This window comes from Sus scrofa, chromosome 2 (genome assembly GCF_054392235.1).
Source record: "Sus scrofa isolate SSC_HxYL_T2T_F1_AM1 chromosome 2, Sscrofa_HxYL_maternal_Yorkshire_Landrace_v2.0, whole genome shotgun sequence".
NCBI classification, from domain to species: Eukaryota; Metazoa; Chordata; class Mammalia; order Artiodactyla; family Suidae; genus Sus; species Sus scrofa.
In genome coordinates, this window is record NC_139384.1 from 125,602,370 (window position 1) to 125,624,899 (window position 22,530).

General features: G+C 38.3%; 1 long non-coding RNA gene across 10 annotated transcripts in view; it reads left to right on the forward strand.

Moving 5' to 3' along the window:
* The window catches only part of LOC100626591 (uncharacterized), a 229,355-nt gene that overhangs the window by 190,850 nt on the left and 15,975 nt on the right, over positions 1 to 22,530 (forward strand). For 2 of the 10 annotated variants that reach the window (XR_014838532.1, XR_014838531.1), the window contains 6 exons: positions 1,192 to 1,356; positions 4,475 to 4,679; positions 7,606 to 7,701; positions 9,431 to 9,484; positions 11,727 to 11,799; positions 14,267 to 14,361. This is a non-coding gene — a long non-coding RNA (uncharacterized LOC100626591). Of the gene's footprint in view, positions 1 to 1,191; positions 1,357 to 4,474; positions 4,680 to 7,605; positions 7,720 to 9,430; positions 9,485 to 11,726; positions 12,661 to 14,236; positions 18,011 to 22,530 lie in introns of those variants that run through there. The other 8 variants (XR_014838526.1, XR_014838530.1, XR_014838529.1 and 5 more) reach the window with 8 other exon arrangements.

Here is a 22,530-nt window from a genome sequence, read left to right on the forward strand (position 1 = left end):
TGTCTTCTTTTTCCTCTAGGCACTGAAGCACTGGTATTATTCCTGCCCTGTGCTGATATAACATTATGTTTTCTAAACCTAAGTAGCTATCTGGAGTTTTACTTGAAGACACAGGTGTTAGAATTTACTTTTCTTATAAATTCTAGACGGACAAGAATATAAAATAAAAATGATTTAAAATCTCCAATGAACGCTTGATTGTGAGAAATGAGAACCTCCAAATTTTGAGCAAACATAGCTCTTTTGATAGTTCCCATTCATTTTATTTATTTATTTTGTCTTTTTGCCATTTCTTGGGCTGCTCTCGCAGCTTATGGAGGTTCCCAGGCTAGGGGTAGAATTGGAGCCATAGCTGCCGGCCTACGCCAGAGCCACAGCAATGTGGGATCCGAGCCGCGTCTGCAACCTACACCACAGCTCACGGCAATGTCAGATCCTTAACCCACTGAGCAGGGCCAGGGATCGAACCCGAATCCTCATGGTTCCTAGTCAGATTCGTTAACCACTGAGCCACGACGGGAACTCCCATTCCTTTTCATTTTATCAGAGATTATTTTTACTTTCCATCACTTAGCCATTGGGCCATTTGAGCCAAAAGTTATCTATTTCTCTAGCATGATCCCCTTGAAAGAAAAAAAAAATCCCCAATTTGACACCAACCTCATTTCTTCAATGATAATTTTAGTGACTTCAGTGCATTCTCAGGTGCATGCATTAGGGGCTGCAGACCCTCTTTGCCTGCCCTATTCAGCTAGCTAAATGCCTATTAGATTTTAGTTAAGCCATACCACTAGAGGAGTGAAAATCAGAACTGGCTTTCCTATTGTCAGTTAGTCTCACACATTCATTTCAGAGTGAAAATTTGATACCACTTTCCCATTATTCCAATTTTTGTTTTTCTCTATTTCTAGAGTAGAAATTGATTTTTACCTTTGGAGTATTCTATCATAGAAGGAATAAAACATTTTGAATCAAGAATTTTTATTTGTAGCTTTCAAATATTATTTAATGGTACAAACTGTTTTAGAAGTCTACAACCAGACTAAATCTTATGCATATATTTGAAACAAAAGCTGAGGTTTCCATAATATATCTCCCCCTAAAGTTTCCTCACAAATCTGGTAAGGATATAAGCAGTAGAACGAGATAACTTTGACTTTCTGTTTTATCGTTATCTTATTTTTAAGAAAGAATGGAAGAGGTGGAGCCAGTCATCAAATAAATGATAGCTTCTCAGATGGAGAGCCTTAATGCTTGTCTTCCTAGACGTTACTGCTGTGTGGATAAAATAGAAAATATGGTACTGCTCCTATTCTGATGGTACCACAACCTACATCCAGGATGCCTATGACAGTGGTAAAAACATAAGTATTTACTCTTGACTATTCCCTACAAAACTCATATGGAGGCATATTGCATGCTTGCTGCATCAAGCTAGAAAAAGAGGAAAGGACATGGAGAATCGTGTATGCAATGGTTTGAGGTTCAGATTTGGCAGTGGGAAATACCACTTCCCTTCATAGTGCATTGGCTTAAAAGGCATAAACGACTAAACCTAACTGTAGGGGAAACTGGAAACATATTCTAGTTGTGAAAGGAAGAAGAAAAGCTTGATTTTTAAACTAGCTATTAATTGCTCTGGAGCATGAGGTAATTTTGAAAACTTCATGTAGACAAGAAATGGTAGAAGGAAAGAGTAGAAGCCAGGAGTCCAGTTGGATGACTGTTAAAGTAGTACAGCCAGAAAATGATGGTGCCTGGGACTAGAGAGAGGAAAGTGTTGAGAAACTCTTGGGCTCAGGATATATTTTGAAGATAGAGTCAAGAGGCTTGGTGATAGATTAGATACAAGATCATGAGAAAAGAGAAAAATCAAAGATTATTATCGAGGTTTGGGCATTAGCAAGTAGACAAAGGATAGTGCCAGTTCTTGAAATGAGAGAGACATGGGGAGATTTTTGGTTCAGGGGTGAGAAATCAAGTATTCTGTTTTAAAGCTTGCTATCAGAGGGAGTTCCCTTTGTGGCTCAGTGGTTAACGAACCCAACTGAGGATGCAGGTTTGATTCCTGGCCTCGCACAGTGGGTTAAGGATCCAGTATTGCTGTGAGCTGTGGTGTAGGTCACAGACATGGCTAAGATCTGGTGTTGCTTTGGCTGTGACATAGACTGGCAGCTGCAGCTCCAATTCAACGCCTCGCCTGGGAACCTCCATATGCCATGAATATGGCCCTAAAAAGCAAAAAAAACTTCCTATTAAATATCAAGAAGGTAGTTGTGTAAATGAATCTGAAACTAAGAGGAGTAAATGATGGTAATAGACAAGTGGAGGTCATGACTGTATACAGCAAACTGGATGAGGTTATTTCGGTAGGAAATAACCATTTTAGAATGGAGTTGGGGTCTCATTAAGAGAATGATCAAGTCAACATTACGAGAAGTTCCATATGAATTTTATATTTCTGAAGCTGAAGAGTTTTTCAAGAAGAAAAATGTGTTCACTTTGTCAAAAATTATTGTACTGGGGGAGATGGGATTAAGATGGTGGAATAGAAGGACTGGAGCTCAACTTCTCTCATAAAAATAACAAAATTACAACCAAATGCTGAGCAACCTTCAACCAAATAGACTGGAAACTTTCAAAAAGATGTTTTACTCCAGAAGACAAAGAGGAGGCCATATCAAGAGGTAGGAAGGGTGATTACATGATGTAAACAACCCCATACCTCCCGGATGGAAGCCCCACAGACTGGAAAGTAACTGTATCACAGAGACTCACCTACAGGAGTGAGAGTTCTGAGCCCCACATCAAGTTCCCACACCTGGGGATCTGGCATTGGCAGAAAGAGCCCCCAGATCATCTGGCATTGAAGGCCAGGGAGCTTGTGTGCAGGAGCTCCACAAGACTGGGGGAAACAGAGACCCCCCATTCTTGAAAGGCGCATACAGACTTTCACAAGCACTGGGTCCCAGGACAAAGCAAAGTCTCCGTAGGAATCTGGATCTGACCTGACTACAGTTCCTGGAGGATCTCCTGGGAAAACAAGGGGTGACTGTGGCTTGTTCTGGGGGAAGGACATTGGAGGCAAATCTCTTGGGAATATTCATCAGCATGCATTTATCTGGAGGTGGCCATTTTGGGAAAATCTGGCCCCACCCATCAGCACTGAGAAGCCCCAGGCCAAATAATAATCCAGGTGGGATCACAGCCCCACCCATCAGTAAACAGGCTGCCTAGAGACCTGCCAGGCACACAGCCCTCTAATCCCATCCAGAGACAAAGCCCCACCTACCAGTGAGCAGGCACCAGTCCCTCCCATTGGAAAGCATACAGCAAACCCTCATACCAACTTCAGCCACAAGGAGGGTGGACACCAGAAGTAAGAGAGCCTATGACTATTTTCTGCAAAAAGTTCACCACACCAAAAACCTATAAAAATGAAAAGAGAGAGAACTATAACTTAGATAAGAAAAAAAACAAAAACAGAAAAATAGTTAACTGATCAGGAGATTATCAGCCTCCAGAAAAAAAGACTTTAGACTGTTGATGCTAAAGATGATGCAAGACACTGGAAATAAGCTGGAGACAAAGATTGATAATTTACAGGAAACACTGAGCAAAGAAATACAAGATTTAAAACTTAAGCAAGCAGAGATGCAAAATACAATAGTTGAATTAAAAAAAAATTCATTAGAAGTAGCCAACAGCAGAATATAGGGGGCAGAAGAAAGAATAAGCAAGGTGGAGGACAGACTAGTAGAAATCACTGATGCAGAACAGAAAAGAGAAAAAAGATTGAAAAGAAATAATGAGCATCTCAGAGGACTCTGGGGCAACATTAAATGCAGCCCTTTCAGTAAGTGGTGCTGGGAAAACTGGACAGCCACATGTAAAAGAATGAAATTAGATCACTTCCTAACACCATACACAAAAATAAACTCAAAATCAATTAGAGACCTAGATATAAGATCAGATACTATAAAACTCTTAGAGCAAAACATAAGCCAAAACTCAGAAAACTTTAAAAGTAGGATGTATTATAGCATGTTTATATGTTATTAGAAGTGCTCTTGGCCACAACAGTAGGAATTTTGATGTGGGAGGAAGAGGGAACACATTTCTTGAGTAGGTGAGAGAGTGTGATCCAGTGCACATTTTAAAAAATTGACCTTTGAAAATTGGCATGGACAGGACAAAAATTGAAATAGTATGTCACCACCGTCTGTGGATATATAGATCCCTATTGGCTCATAGATGTAATGCTGGGAAAATAAGTCTTTTTTCCTTGATTGTGTCCTTTTTGAATTAAATAAGAAATGAAGTCAGCAGCAAAGAGTGAGGAGGGATGGTTACATATTTGAGAAGAGAAAAAGTTCCCTGTATATGAAGTGATGTATGGATCTACATAAGTGTGCTCCAAGTACTGAGTTCTTTGTGACATTGTTGTTGCCTGTACCTGTACCCTCTCCTTTAGTTACTAGAGATTTGGGACAGATGAATAGAATGGATGGACTTTTGAAGGCTCTTTTGGGCTGAAGATTGTATTATCCAGTTTTTCTCTTTTTGTACCAACTCTTGCCTTCTGCAACAATTCAACAAGGATTTATTGCATTCCATTATCTGAAGACATAATTTCTGCCCTCAAGGAGTTGACAGTCCTATTCATTCCATCCGTGGAGGTGAGATACTTTTTAGGATTACTATGTCAGAGTTTTAAAAAATACTGAAGACAGATTGGCACCTGCTATGATCTGAATATGTCCTTCGAAATTTATATGTTGACATCCTAGTGCTCAACATGGTGGTATTAGGAGGTGCATTCTTGAGGAGGTGATTTCCGATTTCCATGTGCTCACCAAGTAGGTTACTGAAGCATGTGCAGCTACTCTAGCAGACAACAGCCCTCAGGTTCCCCGGGCTATCCCCTTGTGCAGGTTTAAAGTGGAGTGTTTTCACTGAAACACTTCCTCATGAACAGCTGTCCTTGGAACCCTAAAAAGTAAGTTTTTGATAAGTTGCTGATGGTGGATTTTCACCCTACTAAGAAACCACAGCAACTTCTCTGTCATCAGTGAGCCATAGATGTGTCTTCTCTAATGAAGTCTGGATCTTAGCTCTGGGGCAGCTGCTTTGGGTACCCAATCTCAGCCTGAAGACTGTTCCTTAAATGGACTATTGCTCTGTTCTTTAGTATCCTTATGCTTTTTATTAGCCATTCCTTCCTTATCCCAACATGCTACTATGGTAAATTCTTCATTTTAAACTTTTCCCATTTGAACTATTATGTAATTCCTCTCTACTGATTGGACACTAACTGATAGAATTATCTCGGTTTTACAAACTAAGTTGATGTCAGGAAGCAGTATAAATTTGCACAAGATCATGTAGCTAGTAAGTGAAGTACTGGGATGTGAATCCAAGCTGTATGGCTCTGGAGCCTGTGCACCTAGCCATTAAGATAAACTACCTCCTATACATAAATATTGGCAATGAGATCCTGCTGTGTAACACTGGAAACTGTCTAGTCACTTATGATGGAGCATGATAATATGAGAAAAAAGAATGTATACATTTACGTGTAACTGGGTCGCCATGCTGTTCAGTAGAAAATTGACAGAACACTGTAAACCAGCTATAATGGAAAAAAAATAAAAAGCATTATGTAAAAAACATGAATATAATGAATATATGAAGTAACCAATTGAGGGATATTAAGCACTTTTTTATTCTTAATTTGGGGGTGATATCTAAACCATTATGTATACATGATAGAACACCAGATTGCATAGATTTCTTTTTATAATTCAAGAGATGTGAAGAATAGCCAGCTGGACAGAACTGAAGATATAACCCAGAATACAAGTCAGAAAGGTGAATAGATGGAAAATACACAGATTATTATTATTCTTTTTTTTTTTTGCTTTTTGCTTTTTAGGGCCACGCTTGCAGCATATAGAAGTTTCTAGGCTAAGGTCGAATTGGAGCTTTAGCTGCTGGCCTACACTACAGCTCACAGCAATGCTGGATCCCACTGAGCAAGACCAGGGATTGAACCTGCATCCTCATGGATACTAGTAGGATTTGTTTCCACTGCATCACAATGGGGACACCTTCATAGCTTTCTATCACATATCATATTCACAACTGCTCACTTGCTATGATTCTGTGTTTTCAATGAAAACTTATTAAGTCATTTAAAATCTTAGATATCAAGCTCCCATTCATGTTAATTTCTCCATGTGAGTCATCTCTGTTTTTATTATGTAAATAAATGTTTTCTGGAAAAATTTTCTGTGCATGTATTGCCCAGTTATACAGATAGCATGTAACTTTTCAAATGTTTTCTCAAAGGATACTTAGGATTAATTATATAATAAATTCTCCAATGGTAAAATCTTAAAACATACACAATGTGTTATTTGTGACTTTTGGATACCTTATTATTACTCTGCATTTAGTAGTATGAGGGAAAATGCTAAATATTTAAAGCAATCTGAATGACAGATTAAAAACTCAGATTAATTAGGGGTGATTATTACAGAGAAAAAGAGAGAGGGAGGAAGGGAGAGAGAGAGAGAGAGAGAGGATGATCCCTGTATTTTAGGAACAAATAGTCTTGATTTCATCCTCAACCTTTCTGAACTTGTTTATTTGAAAAGGTCAAAACTCCATGATAATTTGAGCCTTCTCTGTTTCCTAAAATACATTGTTCTTGGGAGTTCCCATTGTGGCTCAGTGGTAACAAACCCAACTAATATCCATGAGAATGAGGGTTCGATCCCTCGCCTTGCTCAGTGGGTTAAGGATCTGGCATTGCCGCAAGCTGTGGTGTAGGGGACAGATGTGGTCCCTGTGTATCTGGTATTGCTGTGGCTGTGGCTGTGGCGTGGGCCAGCAGCTGTAGCTCTGATTCGACTGCTAGCCTGGAACCTCCATATGTCTCAAGTCCGGCCCTAAAAATCAAAAAAAGAAAAAAAAGAAGAAGAAAAAGAAAAGAAAAAAAGAAGTCTCTCTTTATGTTTGGTTTCTCCAGAACACTAAAGAAATATTATGCTTAATATTAAGAAATATCAAGTTAATTATCTCTCTCAGTTCTCAGTTTCAATAATCACCACCACCACTCCTCAAAAAAGCAACATACATACATAAAAGAATCATGTTGCATTCCTGTAGTTTGTAGCTTTGTGTACCTCCTAGGGAAACTTACATTTTTTTTTTTTTCAACTAAAGCAAAAATAATTCACTGGTTCGAAGAGGAATGGTTGAATTCTGAACTTGACCCCAGAAGAGTGTGAAAGAGTAAGCAGTATTCCCACCTGACAGACAAGCACACACTGCATCTTCCAGTGTGTACCATGGATTTGCAATTCATTGTTGTTAGCATCATTACATTTCCAGTGTGACAGCTTTAGTTTTCTGAAAGGATTTAATTGGTTAAAATGAAATTCTGTCCATTTCCAAGGAGCAAGGTACCTGTTTTGTTCTTTCTCTCAGAGGGGAAGGAAGAAAGTCAAAGCAGGAGTGCTCGTGGAAACATGTGAGGCCCCTGTAGAGTGGAGAGGCCCCCTTTCGACCTTTTCATCAGTTTTTTTAATTCCTCAACAGAAAGATTCCACAAAGGCAAAGGGGAAGCTTACATGAAGCAGACCTGAGTTCCTGCTATTACTTATGTGCAACATCAGAAAGAGAATTCCATGATAAGTGTGGACAGTCTCTAAGGTAGCGTTTTTGGAAATAGTTTAAAGGTTTCTTGGTGGTTGCATTTATTTTTTACTGAATGTGAATGTGTATATTCTCAACATATGTTTATATACACGTATAAAGTGTGTATGTACACATTAGTTCATGCTTCCATAAACACAAGATGACTGAGGTGCTGCTTAAGTCATGGGTTACCTATGTGTTGGTTATTTTGATTTTTTTTTTCTTAACTATACCCAAAGGATATTACTTTTATCCATTTTACCATGAATAAATCCATGTTAGTGATGTGAGGATTTTTTTTTTCCATTTTGTCTTCTTTCAGTTAATTTTAACTTCATTATTAAGATGAATTGTAATGATGTTTAAAACCCCAGAGGCAAACTGGCTTCATTTGATTTCTTCTGGTAGATGAAAAAAAAAAACAACAAAAAAAAACTGTTAGCAGTTCCAATCTTCTGTGAAATGTGTCCTGTGCTTTGTGCTTACATTTTTAATGTGCCTTTCAAAGTAGAATTGATTTGGTGCTTTCTTTTAAAATATAAAACAATAAATATTTTATAAGGGAAGGGCTTTTTAAAAATTTTTTTCGTTTTGGGGTATAAGCAAACTGAAATAGTAAAAATATTCTCACTCTATCAACCAGTTGAAAGCAAACAATACTGTTTTTAATTAGTTTGAGCTTCCAAAAAATGTTTACCTCTAGATGCAACTTGTTATTCATATGCTATCTCAGGAGGAAATTTTTGTTTTGGAACACCATGAAATCTGTCCTTGGCTCAGGCCTTCTGTTCTTCCAAACAAAAAGAAGAGAGGCAAGTAGCAAATACTGTCTGGAATTCACTCAAATAGACATATTATAGAGGCATCATGTCATGATTTCTGGTGGAATTTCAGGTGCCTTCTTGAAAAAAAAAAATGACACACTTTCATGCATCATGCAGCTTTTTGTAGTATAAACTTTATTTGCCATGACAATGGTGGCCACTTTTTGCCACGCTCCCTGTTCAGGCCTTGGGAATAAGAACAGAATTATCCGGATTTTACTCCATGTTTTACATAGCACTTGTCCTCTTCCATTCGTTTATGTAACAGATATTTATTGAGCACCTTCTCTGTACCCTGTACTATAGGAGATTAAAAACATGAATTAAGCACAAACCCAGTCCTCAATGAACTTCAGGTCTAATGGGAAAGATGGACAAGTGCATATTGTTTATATTCACGAAAGATGAAGAAGGAGGAGAAAAAGGAGGAGGAGAGGTAGAAGTACTTGCAGTGTTAAAGGAATGTAAGAGTATTGTAGGATCTCCTGGGGGGAGAACTTGACTTAAAGATTGCTTTTTCTCTGCAGATGGCATCAGATACTGCATGGGGTGACTTTAGGCTTGGAAGTCATTTTCCCATGATAAGAGTTTAAGTTCACCTGAATTACAGGAAACAGAGGCATTTTTCGTGGCTACTGCTTCTTCATTTTTTTCTCCCATTGCAGCAATGACTTTTGTGAACTAAAGGGGCCCCTCACACACCCTTTTGGTAACAATCCTGCCTTGCCAGCCTAACTATTAGCAAATTGTTCTTGCTAGATCAATGGGCAAGCTTTCAAGTCTAATAAGAATGAAAAAAGTATTCAAAGCTGAGATATTTTTAGTTTTTCAGAGAGATTGATTTTCTCTAATACTCTCAATTACCTGAAAAAACTTCTTTTAAATTTCACCTAACCTTTCAGGTTTGAGGCTCACCATATGAAGGAATGTTTTCCTGGAAAGCTCTTCTTCTCCAGGTAATTTCTAGTCATTTTTCTTGGTTGGGAACTCATTCATGCTTTCTTAGTAAATATAGCATCCTGATGTTATAAGTTGTTTTTTTCCCGCTTTTTGTTTTTGTGGTTTTTTTTTGCTTTTTAGTACCGCACTCTCGGCATATGGAGGTTCCCATGCTAGGGGTCCAATCAGAGCTGCAGCTCCTAGCCACAGCCACATCAATGCAGGAACCGAGCCACATCTGCACCCTACACCACAGCTCAGGGCAACGCCAGATCCTTAACCCACTGAGCGAGGCCAGGGATCAAACCTGCAACCTCATGGTTCCTAGTTGGATTCGTTTTCACTACACCATGACAGGAACTCCATCAGCTTTTGCTATATTAAAAAAAAAAAAAAAAAAGTGTAACCCAAATGCTTCACACCACAAATATGCATCATGTATCATGATTCTGTAGGCTGGCTAGATGTTTTGGAACATAATAGATCTAAAATGTCCTCACTCTGATGTGTGGGAACTTAGCTGGGGAGACTGTGATGGCTGGGATCTCTTCATGTGCTTCCTCATTATTTGGAGGCAGTCTGGGTCCCAGTAGCATGCAAGAAAGGGCAAGCTCCCATGCACACTTGATGTTTCTGCTTTAGTCATATTAGCTAGTGTCCCATTAATTAAATCAAGGCATAAGACCATGCCCAGACTCAATAGTTGGAGTAAAAGACTACATCTCTTGAGAAGAGAGAGGGCAAAGTCACATTGCAAAAGACCATTCATATAGGAACAAATATAAGGCTGTTACCACTCCACCAATTTACCCTGAGAGGTGCGCAGGAGGTAGGCTTACAAGAGAAAGATGTTAGGAGAGAGACATTCTGTAGCAGACCTTACAGGGCTCCTGGTATAGACAGACTTCCCTTAAGCTCACCTCCACTGCAAGTTTCATCGTCCTGCAGTTCATTACCCTTTGAAGGTTTTAGAAACTATCCTGGATTTGATGTTGACAGAGGCACTTATGGCCAAGAGGGAGGCTCCAAAGCAAAAGTCAAGCTTATTATAGAAAAAAATGTCACTGGATAAGATGAATAGGCAGAAGTTGATTTTATTCTGATTCTATTGCCAGCAGTAGGACAGAGAAGCCAGAGCAAGTCTGGATACTTGGCCTCACTGAAACAAAAGGCAGAGGGTTTTAAACCCTGGGGGTAAGCTAGTAGGAAAATATTGGAGGACATTAGAGAGCAGGTGGATCCATGGGGTTTGTTAAGCACATTTAGTCATTCCTGAGTTTGCAAATTTTTTTTTTTCTTTTGTGACGAGGCCACCTGTGTTTGCTAATTGGCATCCATGGAAATTCGACTGCTACCCTCCACAGAAACTGGGAGATTGGGGCACTTTATCCTTCAGTGTTTACATTTCAAAATGATTGCTAGATCCTTGAGAAAAAACATTTTCTGGGTTGTAAAACTGGCAAGAGGCTGGGAGGAGATTTACATACAATTCAAAGGGACAGAGAAAGGATTTACAGTGATAAGGTTTCTAAAATACAAGTTCCAAGAAAAGGGAAATAAAGGGCCTCCAGTCAGGAAGAAGCCCTTCTAAGTTTAGTCAGGCTGAGAGGATGCTTGAGACCACCTTGATCAAGCTGTCCAGAAGCAAAGCACCCTGTTTTTCACCTCTGCACAGGGCTGCCTTAACTAAACATGTTCCTCACATGACTGTCAGAGCAGAAAATATTTTAACCTGTTTAACATTTGAATAACTGCAGAAAAAAATTTTAAGGATTTTTATGGAAAATATCTTTCAATGTGTATTTGTTTCCTCTGTTACTGTGCATGGTCCATATCTCTCACTTGAATATTTCTGGGTCCCTAACATGGGTCTCTGATACACAGACCCAGGCAGCTGAAATGCATTCTATAGAAGAGGAAAATGAGGTTTAGAGACTTTAGATGATTAGCTTATGTGATAGAGATCTGCACAACAAAGAAGAGATTTTGACCAAAGTGTGTTTGACTCCAATGCCTTGGCTCCAAGAACTTCTCCAACAGGCTACTTACTCTTTTTTTTTTTTTTCTTTTTTTTTTTTTTTTTTTTTTTTCCCACTGTACAGCAAGGGGGTCAGGTTATCCTTACATGTATACATTGCAATTACAGTTTTTCCCCCTTAAAACTTGACCCCAGGTTACTTTGAAGGATGCCCAAACTCTGTCATAAATATTCTTTTTTTTCATAAATATTATTTAACTGCCTTCTTATTTTCCCCACAGTCTGGCATTCATCCTTCTGAAACATTTACCCTTCTGTCAGCTGGTCCTCTGGCCTATTAAAACCAGATCCCAGGTAAGGTCCCGATGTCTACCTTGCAAAGGTATTGGATGGGGTATCCTTTTGACTGGGAAATGAAACGTTGATGTCCTGTGAAGGAAAATTTAATCCCCAGTATGGTGGACAAGGAAAGCATTGTTTTTGTTTGTTTCCTTTCTTTTTGTGTTTAAACTAGTAGGGTGTGGAGGACAGGGGAGAAGTGCCCTATCCACAGTGCCTGAGGACGGCTTAGCAACCCAGGAGTGTGTAGAGAGAAACTGGCTTAGCTCGTATAGGAAGTTCTGTAGGAAACATTCATGGGCTCTGAGAAGTTGCATTTCTATCAATGGGAGATTTTCGGTTTTTTTAACTTTTTTGAAGTGTGGAGATTTCTTAATTTTCTCAAGAGTAAAAGTTTAACGAGTACTGTTTTCTTTTAGTTGAAGTTGATGTCTCATCCAGCCTTAATGTTGCTAGTAGCAGGGCTATTCTTAAAACCATTCCTAAAAAAGAATCAGCTACCTCACCAGAAACTGCCACAGCATTCCTCGACTCTTCAGAAATTCCATTTCATGCCATTCTTATTTGGAACATACTTTGCAATTAACAGTGTTCTGGTTCCTGTGAATTGTGAAAAGAATGAATAGTGGGAGTTCCCATTGTGGCTCAGCAGTAACAAACCCGATTAGTACCCATGAGGATGGACATTTGATCCCTGGCCTCGCTCAGTGGGTTAAGGATCTGGCGTTACCTTGAGCTATGGTGTAGGTCACAGATGCGCCTCGGATCCCGAGTTGCTGTGGGTGTGGCTGTTGCTGTGGTGTAGGCCAGCAGCAATAGCTCCAACTTGACCCCTAGCTTGGGAACTTACATGTGCCCAAAGTGTGGCCCTAAAAAGCAAAAAAAAAAAAAAGGAACATGGATCTAAATATCACACTTATTTGTTTCAAAAAATGATAAAGCCAAGACTTAGATTGATAGTTGGATAGGGAAGAAAATAGGATCTTTTGCCCCTCCTTTGATGTCCCCATATTTTATTTCTGAAATAAATAACCCATAAATAATTGGCCTAGGCCTAGTAAAAGGATAATAAAATGATTTAGTTTTATAAATGGTGATAGGTAGGAAACACTATAGAACTGGTGACTTTCTTCTAAAGTTTTGGTTAAGCCATTGGAGACTTTGCTGTCCAGAAGGTAGGGATGTTGGCTCTGCCCTAATTATCTCAAATAGCAAGTCTGTTTGGCCCCCAGGAAGGCGGCCAGATAACGAATGTGGACATTACTTTTCTCAGCTCAAATTGAGAAAAAAAAACTTTACAGAGCTTTGAGGAAGGCAGATACCAGCAGCCTCTTTTATGGTGGGTGTGAACACAAATCAAAGACTCCAGCCGAAAACATCCTCCACCTGGCGACTTCCAGGATTTAAAAAAAAAAAAAGCAAAAAAAAAAAAACAACACAAGAGTTCCCCGATTGTGTAGATTCTGGTTACAATGAGCTACAAATCATTCCATAGCTTTCCTTTGGGAACTTCACAAGACAGAGAAGTAGCTCAGAAGATGCTATTTTTAGAGTGTCAAATAGGTTTATCTCATGCAGCATCTAGGCTGTGATAAGAAGATTGTGATTAGCAATGCTCCAGAGAAGAAAAAAGAAACATTCACTCTCCTTTGGATATTTTAGAGCTCAAGTTCTGCCTCTTGCAAGCTGCTGAATCCTTTTGCAGTGGCCTCTATGGGGGTATCACCAGGCAAAGGGAAATGAGACTGGCACTCATAAGTCATTATTTCTGAAAAATGTCTGTTCACGTAATCCCTTTTTTCTGGACACCATATCTCAGACTCACAGCACTGCGTGGCAGGTGGCGCCCGCAGTAAGGTGTTAACGCTTGGACAGCAGACTTGCTTCATATCTGATTACTTTATAACAGTGAGTTGTAGGAAACTGTGTCCAATATGAATTAACTCTGCTTAGGGGTATGTGGAGGTCCAGGAAAGTGGTATGAAATCGTGCTCTAGAAAACCCCAGCTGCACAGGCTGAGGCTAAATTTGTGACTTGAACAGCAATGTATCATTCTTACCAAGTTAGGAGAGCCTCTCTAAACCCCCAATTAAATTTTTGATTGTTATGGACTCTCATAACAATAGGATTGGAAGCGTCATTGAAGAGCTAAACATTTAACCTGCCAACACATCTGTTTTATATTAGCTGCTAACACTTTTCCCCACCACACACAACCCATCTGAGTAACAGACATACCAGTGTGTGTGTATAAAATGTATATTTGATACACTTTAATTTAAAAAATAAAAATAAAAATATGCGCTTTCACTGCTGTTGTTGTTCCCATTGGCAAGCAGCTAAGATCACGGGGTAACAAAAGCCCTAGCAAACTATTCAGTCCACTGTGATGTAGGTTTCAGGCATCACTGGGACAATGTCTGAGTTTCTCTGACCCTTTATTTCTCAAAGTGATTTCATTCTGATTCCTCCTGGGTCAAGCTGGGATGCCTTACACTGGTGACTTGGAGAACAAGAAAACAGTGCTACTTCTTCCTTCATAACAATATAACTGATGGGCTCAACATTGTAATCAGGTCAGTAAACTGCATGTTTTACTGATACTACTCGTCAAATAGTTACACACTAGGTAAGGGGGAGTGAGGAAATCCTTTTTTACTAACTAAAAATGCTATTTGACAACACAGAGAAAAAAACCATTATAATAATCTGGTTTTCATTGGCCTCGATGGCGTACAGTTTAATATGTATGTCTTTTGCATTAATAGGCAAAGATATTTACCTGTTGGGCAAACAAGGAAGCCTGCATTCTCTGAAGAAAGGATTAGAGGAACAGTCTAAATGAATGAGATGTAACCAGATATCTGAGACAGCACACCTTCTTATCTAATATAATATTTAGCCAGAGAAAGGATATTATTTTATAAGAGTAACCTTATAAGATAGAGGCCACCTGATTCATCATGATCCAAACCTTTATTTTCTATCAAAGCAGGTCCCTTTGGGAAAGATATACTTAGAAAATCATGCTTTGTATTCCTATGCAGACTTTTTAGTGACAAAGTTAATTTTACCTCTGAGACTTAAATTGTGAATATGTTTTTAGATATAGTCATTTTCTAAATGTGCTGGATTTAGCATGGCTGAGGTAATATGATTATCTCAAAGAAATAGACTTTTGTCTTGCAAAGCATTCTTTTCAGGTTGATGACTTTCAAATATCTTTAATTACTTCAAGGACTCTATACACACTCCTTTTTTTTTTTTTTCACATTTTTCTCCCATATAGGTTATTACAGAATATTGAGTAGAGTTCCCTGTGCTATATAGAAGATCCCTGTTGACCATCCCTTCCATATACAATTATACATACTCCCTTTTGGATAACCTTTTATTTCCCTACCCAGATGCTTATTTGTACTTATAACCATTTGACAGACTTTTCTTCATTTCTTAAAAATAAGGACCTCTCTTCTTACCCTGCGTTTCTTCATCTGTTCTCTTAAATCCACTTCCTTCCTCATCCATACAGACGTCCCATTTCCTAACATTTCTTTCTCCTACATGATTAATTTATCTTTGATACTGGCTCATTTTCCTTACTTTTTAAGAGAGCCGAGTGTATTCCATTCTCAAACTACCTAACTTGACACTGTGTTTCCCTGACATTGCGTTTTCCCACTGTTTCTTCTGACACATCTCCTGTAAATTTCTTACTCTATCTTTATTCCTCTTTTTCTATATTATTAACTGTATTCTTTTCTCTCATTTACCTTTTACTCCTCAATTCACTGTGATTCACTTTTAGCCTCCCACACTTTGTAAACTGCTCTTGAAGCTTATGAACTAATATCTCATTGCCAATTCCAAGGAACGTTTTCCAATTTGCAGCTTCCATGTTTCTCTTATGCATGTTGACTTGTTCTATGTGCTTGGTGTTGGTAACACCATCTTCTCCTAGTTACCTTGCTCTGTCTGTGACCATTTATGTTCCTCCTAACCCTTCAAGTGTGGTGAACAGCCGACTTCTGACTTTTGCCCAATATTCTTCTTATTTTACACATCATTCTTTAGTGGTATCATCTAGCTCCAGTCCTTTCCTCCATCACTCCCAGTGCATATCTTTGGGACACACTTTTCTTTAAGTTTCTGTAGATAAGCTTGCTGGACATTTGAGACATTGAGCTGTCCCAAACACTCCTTAAACTCAATATGCCCCAAATTAAATGTATCAGTTCCCCCAGTTATAATTTAGACTCATTCTATCATCAGTATTTTTTTTTTTAGAAATTCAGAAGTACCAAAATTTATAAAGAATAAGTTAGCAATTGCTGCTATATATGAGTGATAGAAAGATACTTTTTAGGTCCAGGTTCAGGGACAGATCAATGTTATCCCTGTTCCCAGCTTTATATAAGAAGACTAGATCTGGTTTCCTACTATATTCAGAGAAGCCCCTTAACTCCTGACTTTAGATAGGTGTAAAACCTCAGCCTTTAATTAAAGAATATCTTATCTTGTACCTCCTTTGTCCTAGCCTTCTTGTATCACTTCCCTCAAGTGTCACCCCAAACTTCATGAATAACAATCTAGCTCCTGGAGTTTTTATGAAATTCAACATAGTTACTCAGAATTCTATTGTATCTGAAGTGTATGGGTATGAAGAACTGATGGAGAAGGGAGGGGAGGTATTCTTGTATCTGCTTTGCTTGAATTGCCAATTTACATGGAAATGCCATTAGGCACTTATTGAACCACTGAGTTCCAGACAAACTCTCCCTGCCCCTACTATGTGGTCATCATCATCCTACATTCTTATGGTAACAGAATTAATTTTTATTTAGTAATCAGATTAGTAACTGGCATGAAGTAGCCCAGAGGCATGAAGAACAAAAATTGACTAACAACAACCATGACTTTGAAATATTGACTAATTCATTAATTTCACCTGTTAAAATCACCTTTATTTAAGGATTCAATAAAATGAACCCATTTTAGTATGGAGTTCAATAAGTTTTGAACTCATTGGCTCACCATCCTAATCAAAATAAGGAATATTTTACCATACCCAAAATTTCCCTCATGCTCTGCTGATCTCATCTTAACTTGACGATATTTGCAAAGACCTTATTTCTAATTAAGGTCATGTTCTGATGCACTGAGGTTAAGACTTAAACATATCTTTCACCATCACTCTCCTTTTCCTGAGAGTATTCCTTATGAAAAATAATCCCTGTTCAGTGACAGAACTGTTCAAGCAGATTCAGGAATCACAAGTAAATTTTATGAACAGGAAGTTCAAGTTCCCCTGTCACCTCTCTCAAAAAACATTTATGGTTTCTGGGCCGTTTCCTTCAACAATTAACAGAACTCAATATATAACTTCTAAGCAAGAGTGAATCATCGCTACACTAAACCTTCTTAGAGGTGGTCATGAGGAAAAGTTAAGAGAAATCTTCCCAGTTGGCAGAGTTGCAAGCCATGCATTTGTATATTTGTGCTGTGTGAATAAAGAATTGAGCTAAAGGGTGGATATCCATGGACTTACGGGCCATGGTGAATAGTCTGGTTATCCAGAGATGTTGAAAAATCAAGATTTAGCAACCAGAAACAAAGACTTTTGAGGGAGAGACACACTGGATAGACTTATGGGAGTGGGCGCACAGACTGAGAATCATCACGTCTCATGTCCCACCAGCATCTACCTCACAGGAGTCACTAAATATCAGCTGCATAAGATGACTCAACCCATGGACACTAGCCAGTCTTTCTCCTTGGTTATCCTAGTGCTTACACAGTGGGCCTATGAACAGAGTAGCGATAATGGCAGGAATAGAGGCTGCCTGTTGGTAGGGCTGATAATTTCTGACTACCTTCTTGCTAGCAGAGATCAGCACTAAGCCCTTGATTTGATATCATTCCTCAGAAAGACCAGGTATCAGAGTTCCTGTCATGGTCCAGTGGAAACGAATCCGACTAGGAACCATGAGGTTGCGAGTTCGATCCCTGGCCTCGTTCAGTGGGTTAAGGATCTGGCGTTGCTGTGAGCTGTGGTGTAGGTCACAGATGCAGTTCAGATCTGTTGTTGCTGTGGCTCTGGCGTAGGCCAGCAGCTGTAGCTCCAATTAGACACCTAGCCTGGGAACCTCCATGTGCTGCGGGTGTGGCCCTAAAAAGGACAAAAGACAAAACAAAACAAAACAAAACAAAAAAAAAGAAAGAAAGACCAGGTATTCACTTAGGGGCAGGTTGCTTATATCAGACCATTCAACCCTGGAATTGTCAATCCATTTCTCATTTTTCATATATGAGTTTCCTTTATCTGCAGTGCCTCTGTGAACACTATTCTTTGAGGGTTTTGAATGCTTGATTTACCAACATCAGATCTGTGTAACTTTGGTTCAGATACTTTTTCTCATATGAGAGGTATGACTAAGGATAAATGACTACCTATGTGATCCTCTCTTACCGTCTTGTGTACATTATGCTTATTAAACTTATTAAGAGCTCAGTTAAGGTACCAACTTGAGTATCACACTCTACAAGGTGTAGGATCTGTTCTCAAGGATGCAGTTTATGCATTGAACTAATGACAAATAGTTTTTCTATGTGCTCAGAAGCTGAACTATGTGGATTTGGAAATTATGTATAGACGTCGGATTGACTGTCTCACTGTCTCTTCCAGTGATTCAACTTATGGAATTCGTTTCTCATATATGCAATCTTAGGATCTGCTAGATTAACAGTTCACCTCAGGGCTGGTAAAGTAATGCTTTGACCAAGGGATATAATAATGGATCCACTGAGCCTGAAATTATGACTTCCACTTGGATATTTTGGTATCCTTGAGCTATTGAATTAGTAAAGAAGGGAATTACCTACCATGCTGGTTGGGGAATTCATCCTTATTTCAGTAAGCTTTATCATCATATTCCAGTGAAGATCTAGGATTATCCCTACACAAGTGAGGGTGGAAAGTAGGTCTAAAATCCAGGGAACTCACGAAGTCATCTTTTGATACCTTTAAACTCAGTGATTACCACACACTGAAAATAATAGCAACCATAGCCCAAGGGTAAAACATTTGAGGACTCTGAAACCTCAGGATTAAAGGTCTGGGTTACCCTGACAGGCAAGCAAATTAGATCTATTGCTGATCAGATCAAGTGTTAAGAGTATGACAACCCAGAATGAGTAATGCAATAGTTAAATAATTGCGCATGTCCCCTTGTTTTGTGCTCTGACTTTTGAGTGAGCATAGGCTAAAACTCTTAGAAATTGATGAAACCTATAGAGATTCAGACTAATGGGATTTACTTTCTCTTCATCCTTATCCTTTTTCCTCCCCATCATTCTTGTTTTGTTCCATTTTGTGATCTTTTAGGTTCTGTGCTAGTCTGTATCCAACGTCCCCTCCTTATATCTTGTTTGGGATATTATTTGGAAAGTATTCTGAATCTCTGTAAGTTTTTTTAACTTATGAAATATGTAAGGCATATAGAAAAGCATAGAGAATAATATTACAAACATCCATTATACCCAGCAACTATATGTTGCAGATGCCATTAAAGCCACTTCTTTTCTTTCTTTTTTAATTTTTATGGCCACACCCATGGCATTATGGACATTCCCTGGTCCAGGGATTGAATCCAAGCCACAGCTACAATCTACCAGAGCTGCAGCAATGCCAGATCCTTTAAACCCACTGCTCTGGGCCCAGGATCGAACCATTGCCTCTGCATTTATCTAAGCTGCTGTAGTCAGGTTCTTAACCCACTCTGCCACGGTGGGAACTCCAAAGCCATTTAAATGCTTTGAGAACCACTGTGCTCCCCTCAGAGATAACTACCATGCTGAAACTAGTTTATATATTTCCATATGTATGTATTCATAAGTAGTATATAGCTTTATGTGTTTAAAAATTAAATTATATCACATGGTATATATTTTTCTCCATAATTTATTTTCATTCAACATGTTTTGAGATACATTGTTGATTAGCCTGGAATTTTTTTTTTTGCATTGATTTTTTTTTCTAGAGGTAGATAGGGTGCTGTGGGGTTTTCTTGATAATTAGCTTAATTGTCAATTTTCTAACATCAGTAACTCTTTATATAATTCTAGAATGTTTCATTCTTACTAGCAGAACTCCTTGTAATTCTGGAACAAAAGCAACTCACTTTATTCCAGCCTAAGACATGCATCAGAGAATGCAGGGCTGCTGTAAAAGGATGACTTATTTTATTTCTTATAAAGTATTGTGGTGCTGGGGTTCAGGAGAATTCTCCTCGATTTCAGCTTTGCAAGAAAATAAATTCTAGGTTGAGACCCAGAAAATTTTACAGAGGTTATTGACTCTTACCCAATTGTTTGCCAATAATTATTGAATATAAATTAGTTCTGTCTGCTTTTGTTGTCTTTTTCCAAGAGAATTTCCCATTCTTACTTCTAGCAAATATGTTATAAAGGAAAGCAATAAAAAAAAAAGATGAACAAGACTTCATTGGGTAACTAGGAAATAATTCTCAAATTCTTACAGAGAGCTAGCTCAGTAACTGAAAAGGATCAATAAACCCACAACTAACATCAAACAACAGCACCTCTCTTAAACCTAACAACTATACCGTGGAGCTACTGTGCTATATACTTTCTTTATTCTTAGAAAAAATTTATCTTCAGAGTTTTAGTAGAAAATTGACAGAACGCTGTAAACCAGCTATAATGGAAAAAAATTTAATCGTTATATATTAAAAAAAAAGTCTAATAAAGTCCTTATAAAACACTTACTCTCCAAAAATTCAGAGTCCATGTCAATCTCTGAAGTTTTAATATTTCCATGCAAGAGAATCCTCTAGACCTGCTTTCATGATCTTTATTAGTCTTCCAAAGAGGTCTCTGTATTGGGGGCCTCAGAGCAAGTGGTAGCTAGTAATTTTACCTCTCTAGTTTATAGCCCATTGCCCTTCTAATAAAAATGGTCAGGCACTGTCAGATACACTTAGTTCTATCCAGTCACATAGCAGTGAACAATATATTCAGGACAAATTCAGATGTAAACAAAAGTGGTATAAAAGTAACTAATAGGGTTTTATGAAGCTCTGCTTGTTTACTCTGGCACAAATGATGATAAGAAAAACAATCTGAACTGTGAATGAATCGCACCATTGTCAATGCCATATAAAGACTCTGTTCATTTTGTGTTTGTTGTGTAGGTGTCGGATATCCTATATTTTTTAGTTCATAGATCTCCAGATTAAGAGTAGTTGCTTCCAATGATTTGCCTTTGGACATGATGTAAATCATGAGGTCCTTTCTATATTGGCTTTTTTCACTTGGTAATATGTGTATAAGTTTATTCCATGTCTGTTTATGGCTTGATAGCTTATTTCTTTTTTTTTTATGACTGAATAATATCCATTGTTTGGCTGCAACACAATTTATTTATCTACCTACCCACTGAAGGACATCTTGGTTGTTGTCAAGTTTTTGCAATTACATATGAACTGCTATAAACATCTAAGGACAGGTTTTTGTGGGCATACATTTTCAATTCCTTTGGACAAATACCAAAAAGCATAATTGCAGGAAATTATTCTAAGGGATATATATAGTTTTGTTAGAAACCACCTAACTGTCTCTCAAATGCTGCACCATCTTGCATTCTCATCAGCAGTGAGAGTTCCTATTGCTGTAAATCCTCACCAAAATTTGGGCTGTCCAGTGTTCTGGGTTTTGGACATTCTAGTAGGTATATAGTAATACCTCATTGTTTTAATGTGCATTTCCCTGATGACGTACAATATGGAGCATCTTTCACACTTGTATGTCATCTGTATATCCTTTTTTTAGCTACATTTTTATTTCAAAAGGAATCTTCATATTTTAAAACAATTGATGTAGGCATAGTTTAAAACTACTGAGCTAGATAATACCACTAAGATATTAGAGTTGGACTATGCCCACAGTTCAGTTACTTAATTCGAAAGAAAGGTGCTAGCGTTAGAGACTGAGACCAACACTTGGTTTGGGGACAGTTGATCATGTCCCTGAGACATGCCACATATTTTCATACAGCACTGGTTGGCTGCAGGCTTACTGTTACTCCCTCCTATGAGGGAGTCTCTTGGTCGTATGGAGGAAAGTGATAAAAATCCTGCCAGTATAATAGTGCAAGGACAACCTGAAGATCATTACTATACACATAAAAAATGCTTGTTTGCCATAGAAAAATTTCATTCTGAAGTTGCTAAAGGGACTATCAGTGATGTACAGGGTCTGAAGGGCCTACTCTTGCCCCTAAGAGTTGAATGTTAAAAGCTCAAATCCTGGCAATGTTGCTAGTAGAAGGGGAGGAGCAGAAAATGCACATAAAGTCTGAAGAAGGAAAAAGACTAGGAAGGAGCAGAGATGCATCCCAGCTGCGATTGAATTTAATGAGCTGAAATGTGATTTGACCAAAAAAGTAAAGAAAATGTTACATCAACCTCTGAACTCTTAAGATTTTAGTATCATCTAGTAGCATTGTGATAGAGTAATATTTTCAAAATGTTAACTTACATTCCTTCTCCTTTTCAAGCAGATAATAGCCTATAGACTATGTAGAGCAGAAAGCCCATCAATTTAAGTCTCTTTCTGAATTATTTGTTCAAAAATCCTTGGTCTTTAAGGTAACATGGACAAAAATATTCTCAATAACTACGCTAGAGAACCAAAATTTAAGGAAAGTGGGTCTTCTCCTAGAGCTT